Raw genomic sequence first — 8,109 nt, 5'->3', positions numbered from 1 at the left:
TTCACGGGCACCAAGTTAAAATGACACCTCTCGCACTCTTTCAAGCCCCGCTAAACAGTGCAAGCGAGGCAGCTGACAGCCCAGAATTAATCGACATGCCTCCAACAGGTTGTTCTCTAATAACATATCGATCCAGCAAGCCTGATATGCAAAGCAGCTGCCAGCACGCGTTCCTGGTGAGGTGAGACGAAGACCCTCCACAATACCTTGGGCCAAGCTGTCTTGATTAAAGGAGGCATTAGAGCCGGTGATCACAGAATGACTGTCGGGCCATGCACACTGAACCATGCTCGAGCATGTCTTCATTAAGAGATAACATATTCTGCAGGCACCGAGAGCGGTGACATTTGCACATAAGACGTCCATAAATCACAAGGAAATCAATAGCACCGGACCTGTTTTCTGTTTTGTCATTGAATAAGATTGGGGGGGGGCTAAATGTTAGCGTTTCTACGTAAAGTGTTTTGTATGGATTGAATGCTTTTAAATTCAATTGTAATGTAAAGTATAATATACGAAGCACACACACACACACACACACACACACACACACACACACACACGCACACCAATAAAGTAGGTACTGATATTACAATAACAGACTTTCTTATTTATTATTACAAGCCAGTGCGCTAAAAGTTAAAAATCAAAAAATCCAAATGATTTGTAAAAAAAAAAAAAAAAAAAAAAAGACCAATTTCTTCTTTAAAAGTAAGGTTGTGTTCAACAGTACATTTGAAGTGTATTGTACTGAAAGATTTTAATTGCACACACGGTCCGCTTCACGTCTTTTTGTTGTTTGTCAATATTAAGAGATGACTTTTCTCTTTGTGCACAGGGGGCTGTGGGCGGGGGGGCTAAAATACAGCAAGTGGTCCATGAAAACTAGTGGTGACAAGGACATTCCTTACTCAAGCAAGGTCTCCCAAGTGGTCCGACAAGACATTCTACTCAAAAGAAAACCAAAGTTGAAGTGGCTAATTTGAGTCAAGAGTTTGTGTTTTAACGGACAAAACATACAAGAACATTTTCGAACAAGAATGTCGAAACAAATTGTTGAAAACAACAAGAGAAACAATCATGTCTTGTAATTTGATGGGTGCTCACATATTTTTTTTTCCATATGGTCACCAAGTCACAGAATGTAATCAAAATTTTTTTTTTTCATATGGTCACCAAGTCACAAAATGTAATAGAAATCGAAATTTGTTTTGTTTTGTTGTTTTTTTTGTGGCGAATTTGTGACCTTACTGCAAGTCACTTTTCATGAGTGGCGAGTTTGAACCTCGCACATGATCCCTCACTGAAAACAGCAGAGCAGCTCTGCAAGCTGCTTGCGACTCTCCTGTGTGGAATACTGGGTTAAAACTGATTGATAATTGTTTATGCCCTTGGCAATGAGGAATGTGTATTTTAGGAAAATTCACCAAAGCCCGAGCTACAAAGAGAAATCGCAGTGTTAACCAGCGTGCAGAGGTGGGTGGGAATAGCAGACTGTTTGGAAAAACACACTCTGCTCTGCCTCCTCCTTCCCTTTGCTCCGCGGGGAGCCCGGCACGGGTTGAAGTGTGATACTATTGACAGAGAAATGTCACAATCACTGCAAAAAATACAAAGCCACATTTTAGGTTTGTCAAGGGCTTTCTCAACTCCGAACAGGATCACCGATTTGGAAATGGGTCTTATTTGTACTTCCAATAACATTTGAGCATTTGGGTTTAAAAAAAAAAAAGAGTTAACATTTCAATTGGTATGAATGCAATCTGACACAGCTGCTAGTTTGTATCGACATTTGAAATAAAAATCAACATGGGCAATGCAGCAAGAAGCAGATATTTAATTAATCAAATTATTATTGTTATTTTTATTGTTTACCAGGCGATGATATATTTCAAAATACATTTACCAGTGAAATAGCTTCAGCGTTCCACGGCACGGTTGCTCTCTGCAGCTCCAAAATATTGTTCGGACATATAACCGTAATTGAATAACGGACAACTTCCAGTGGGTAAGTAACTGTATCTGCGCTTCTATCAATAAGATGGTCTTAGAGCAACCTCAGAGGTCATGAGTTTACTCCAAACATCTTGGCCCCGGTAGGCCTTAGTCATAGCTTTAGACAGCCTCCGTGAAACCGGACACCGAGCAGTGATCAATGCTTTTCGAGAGTGCCGCGGCCCAGCGAAAAAAAAAAAAAACACACACATGCGGGCGTCCGGTTGGCTGCCCCCGATCCATAACGCTCTCTTTCTGTATTTACAGCAAATGAAACATTCTGTCGGAAAGACAGCTGACATCGATTGGCTTGTGGGTAAGCGACATTGAACGGCATTTCATCAACGCAAGTGCCCCGACACGTATTAATGAGCCGATGCAATGAGCGTTTAACTTTTACATAACATGATGGATGAGATATTTAAAATTCATTTGGTCGAGGTTAATATTTCTTGCAAAGCCGATGATCCCAGTTACACTAACTCTTTCGAAATGACCTTTGCGGTTCGGAACTATGAAGTACATTTTGTTTGGGATAAGAATTGAGTTATCCCTGGGAAAAAGGGAACCGGACAAAGGTAATACTTGGACATGGATACATTTAAGAAAAGGCTTACTGTTGTAAATGGGAGATCTTGATCTTACATAACTATCTCGAGGTATTGATCACAAGATACGATGTTTTTCTCATGCGGTATCTGTCACGATTATATGTTGACTTTATGAAACACAGAAGAACACATTTGAGTGTTGACGCTTTGCATTTCTGTGGCACTCGGATGACCAATACCGATAGCCGAGCATTTCCTGGAGGTATAGAATAGGTTGACTCGAGAAAATTTGATTAGTCACCGCTGACAAGGCAGAGACAAGGAAATTACTTTCTAGCGCATATCATTAAAGAAAAATCGATATGATGAATGTGGTAGGAGGCCCGGCTATTTATTGTGGCTGAACTACGGGCAAAGCAAATTGTGCTTGTGCCGGCATCCTGTCATTGTATCGCCGCTGTTGCTTCATCCCTGAACATTTGATCTCGCGCTTGTCTTGTCAATGTCCTCATTATTATGGGATTCAAATTAAAAGGACGGACATACATCATCTTCATTGCGGAAGACCAAGATGTCACGGAGTGTAAATAGTATTCAATGGTTAACCCCCCCCCCCCCCCCAAAAAAAAACACCCCCAAGAAACACCCAAACAAAAACTGCACTAGAGTGGGTTGGGCTAAGCACTGGCTAATTTGCAGGATGGTCCTCTACCTATCAGTTTTTAAAAGAAGTTTGCGGCGCAAACTTCGGCGCACGTCCAATGTTTCTCGTCTGAAAGACGTTGCTTTAATGCAAGATCTAAGACCGTTGACGAAATCGGGAAAGGGAAACAGTTCATCCTTAAAGATTAATTGGTTGGCGAGAATAGAACTATGTTTCCGATTTCGATGGATGACATTTCAAGCCGGCAAAAGGAGTGAACTTCATTATGCACATTTATGAAAATGTTTCAGGTCGCCTATTCTGTCCACTCCGTCTTATTATGAACTTCATATTAAACTCATAGCAAATTAAATTAAGTAGTGCTTGATTCCTACAATTATAGAAGCCATTTTAGCTTTTTTCTTAAGGTGACAGACACTGTATGAAAGGAGAGCAAAAGACCAAAAGGGAAAAAAGCTTGACACCGATAACTTTGTTGCAAAAGTAACTCCCGGAACAGAGAAAGGCAACTCGTATTGTAGAGATGTCGTACACACCGCAGTCATGATCGTTTCTCTCAAGTCCACCCCTTGCCATTACCACGCCGGGGACTTATTGAGCCATTATTGACTCCGCACTAGGAAAGTCCGCTGATTTATACATAGTGTGCGTTTCCAAAGTAAGCAACATTTGAGTATCAGTGTGGCTGAATTCCACACAATCGTGTTGTGATCGCGTGTTGACGGTTGCCTCACCTTTCGACGTCCCATTACATCCTGCGACTGTTTCTTGTCCCCAACACACACATCGACCTGACAAAGAAAAATGGAGCCAACATTTAGTCTTTCCATCAATGGGAACATACAGTACAGTGGGTGCATTCGATTCCAGTGCACAAACTCAACTTTATATGACGTGAAAGTTATTATCCAAGATGACTCATGACAATAAGCAAGGTTTGCTCTTAAGTGGCAAAAGAGACAAGTGCAAACTCAGTGAACTCCACATATGCAATTCACTGAACAAAATCAGAGAAGAGGATGCATCAATACAAAGCCGTGTTGTCATTGTGATCGTATACAAGGCTCGTTATTATTACCGAGACCGCAACGCAATGTTATTCTTCCCTGAGACCCTTTTCAGTGGAGGAAGCCAACATGACAATTGTTTCAGGCCGTCCTAACTATCGGCACTTGTTTCCAAGGAGGTATCCGGACACGTGTGACGTTTCAAGTGTCGTTGAAGCAAATGAACATTTTAGGCATTATTTCTCTCATGGTACAATCTTGCCATCAATGTGACGGCATACAAACATAGCAAGGCCTGTCCCACCCCTCCACACCCCAAAAAAAAAGATCTGCTATCTATTTTTAAGTTTCAAGGTGAGCACTGTTAAGGACGCACATCAGGCTTCTTATTACTTGGCCAAGCAGTCTCGCTGATTACGTATTCAGGTTGGACGCATCTTCTGTGAGAATCCTAATGAGTGTGACTTGAACAAAAGATGGAGGATTGGGCCATCTGCCTCACATAACCAGGAATCCTCACTAATTAAAAACACCTAGGAGAGCCGTTAGCAAGTAATGCCTGGTTAGGTTTCTAAGGTTAGACAGATCTAATGAACAGGAAAACGACGACGACTGCGCTTCCGAGTTCTTCTATTGCAGTCGCAGACGTGGACTGGTTGGGCAGAGATGAATGAGCCATGCAAAAATTGGCCATCTTCCCGACCAAGAGCCCATGTGCTGTCTCGTACTACTGACAATCAAATGAAATCTGACATAGAAATAATTCCAAATCTGTATGAAACAAGAAATCAAAGGCGTTTATTTCCGACGGAAATTGATTCACCGCCACAACCACAAATGACAACCGAAGAAATAGCGGCCTGTTTGTTTTAAAGGAGATGTGGCGAAAGGAAGATGCATGGAGCGTTATCGACAGCTTGACGATCCAATTAGTCAGAAAGCACAATGAGGTTGTTGCGGGCAAAAAGGAAAAGCAACTTAAGGGGCATTTCATTCTATGCGGAAGCCACAGCAACGCACACACTTCAAATAGATCATCTTGCTGCCCTCCAGGCGTAGGTTTTCATTTGAGTACATTCATTCCCTTTTAATTGCCTCCAAATTGCAATGTGACCCATCCCATCAATAACACTATCTTTGTAACTGGAGGAATGAACCACAAAGAACGTGCGCTTGACTTTGTGTGTGAATGCAGCCTGTGCAAACCACGACACTGTGAATTACGTGCAATGCCCGATTTTTTTTTTTTTTTTTTTTTTTTTTTTTGCTTCACTTGTTGAAGGAGCCAGTAATCTTTCTTTTAATTGAACCTGACGGGCAAAGAGAACATCAAAATACAATGACTGAACTTGTGTTTGGTGGGTCTGGTGCATTTATCTCGCTGTACATGGAGCATATCAACATAATTAGCACCATCCAATCAGAATTTGAGCAAGATTTTCAAATTCATTTTATGAAAGGCATTTCTCAACTTTTAGTTTCATTTTAATTTCCAAGACTGACACGGGCAAAGTAAAAGAAAACAAACGAACAAGAGTTTAGAGTCCTTCTAACATTTTAGACAGCGAAACTCTCGAAGTGTCGCATGGCAGGCTTCCACCTTCAACTCGGGCCCTGTTATTAATTGCCACCCTGTGGACCTCTGCTGCGCATTGCATACCTGAACTGCCATTACCTTTGAGTATTTCAAGCCGCGGAATTAATTAAAGTCTAATATAGCCTTGTCTTAAAAAAAAAAAAAATGGCAATGTGAGAGGTTGTTAAAAGCAAATCAAAACCCAAACCTCTTTCTGCACTTCGGAAAACGCCTTTTTAACGGGAATGAGCAATTAAGTGGCAGATCAGTAGTCGAGGTCTAGGGGGAAATCTTGACTTCAGTCACTACTTTTTCATACAGTCTGACACACTCATCACTCTCACGGTCAAAGATCAATCGATTTTGATTTAATATCAGAACGATGAGAGAGCAAGAGAGAAATTAAACATTTCTAAAAAAAAAAAATTAAGGGAAAACATTTCTTCTCAACCATAAATTCTGCCCAACCCAGTGAATCAAATCGTTTTTTTCTGCATCATTTGGCTCAAACAGGCAGGGACACTGTGAAAGTTTAAGTCCTAGGTTGTGATTTTCTTTTATTTTTTTCCTTTTCGCAGATCATTCACAGTGCCCCAAGTGCTCCACAAGGTGATTACAAGTTCAAGGAAAGAACTTGTCTCTCTGGAAGCCGTTGAAGCTCGAGCCCAGTTGAGCCACAAGAAAGAGCCAAGATTAAGCCAACCAAGGGGATTCGACTTTGACACAATATCATACCCATGCAGGATTTCAGCAAGACGAAGGACTACAAATGTTATTTGCAAATGTTTACTTGCCATTCAAATTTAAATGTTGATTTTGCCCCGCCCCCTCCCACTACAAAGTGCCATTGATTAATTTAGATTGTTTTTATTTTTTTTTGAATTGAATAGGTGGTCGGAGGTTTTGTAAGACTTCACAGAACCTCTGATTGCACGAACAGATGTCAAGGAGACGCCACTCTCCATGCTTGGGGAATGAGAGCACCTCATCCTCTCCCGTGCAATTAACCAGACTCCAAAAATGTGACTGCTGTGACCTTTTGTCACTCTGGCTCTCCACCCATCCTTGAACCCAAGTCATTTGAATCTGTATCAAGTACCATCAAGTATTGGTTATTTATGGCGACTTGATACCCACCACCCAAAATCGCGCACACACACACACACACACACACACACACACACACACACATACACACACACACACCTAGCGAAGCAGGGGGTTACATATTTTATTCATTCAACATTCTTCTCATAAGGGTCTGAAGAAAATGTATTGCCATAAGCCATATTAGCCAGGAAGTGATAAAAATGGGCTATAAATAGATGGTGAATTAGTATTCCATGGAAAACTGCTCTTTAAATATTTAGTCCGGGAGACTTTTAGAGTAAGACGAAATCCCTTTGCCTCAAAGACTTTAAATGGAGAACAAAGGATACATTTGTGACAGCCGCGTCGAATAACCCCCGCAGGGCGACTCATTTATAAAGACACGAGAACGAAAGTTGCAGCGGGTTGATGGGGGGGGGAAGAAAAAATTCAAACCGCCACCACTCACCTTGACTTGTAGCTCAAGGTTCTTATAAAATAGCGTCAGCGTTTTATTCTACATTTCAGCTCACGCTATGTTAGTCTTCTTCCTCATTCTTTGATTGGTTTGTCATTGCATATGACCTCACTGTCACTGACATTTTTGCATGGAAATCGAAATGTTTATGACAGCTCCTGGCAGCTTTTCATTTGGTGTCTGTCATGTGGTTCTTTCGCCATCAACGTCATCAACGCTGATTCCACTGCAATCCGGGCAGCCGATGAGCGCCGTCAATGCACGTCATTTCAAAAATGTTGTCATATAATTCTCAATTGGGAGTGTTGTTGGGTTTGAGAGCGAAAATGTGGCAGCATCGTGGGAATGATTCTCATCTTATCTCAGACAGTGTGACAAAAGCCTGGAAGTCACCAGATTGGTTTTGCGTGGTTGCCTGCTCGTGCAAGATGCAACCTGTGACAGCAAAGAGAAAGCCTCTGTCAGCTCCTGTGACCGCACGGTGCTTTAATAATGCAGCCCGTGCCGTGTGATCTGCTTCCTCTGCAGCCTCGCTCATGCAAAGCACAACTTGACCCGACGTTGGAGACCAGTTGGCATGCAAGGAGCCCTCTCCCTTGCTCGCTTGTGTTAGGAGAACACCTAATAATATTCACCTGGTGGGCTCCCTCCGTCAACTCTCTCTGTTCCTGGAGGAGGTCTGCGCCTGACTGTAGTTTGGACTTGGAATCGGAAACACAATGATGTCGAGAGAATCGTTGGATAAAAGG

This window comes from Hippocampus comes, unplaced genomic scaffold (genome assembly GCF_001891065.2).
Source record: "Hippocampus comes isolate QL1 unplaced genomic scaffold, H_comes_QL1_v1.1 scaffold322, whole genome shotgun sequence".
Classification (NCBI taxonomy): Eukaryota; Metazoa; Chordata; class Actinopteri; order Syngnathiformes; family Syngnathidae; genus Hippocampus; species Hippocampus comes.
Note: the sequence above shows the minus strand (reverse complement) of the source record.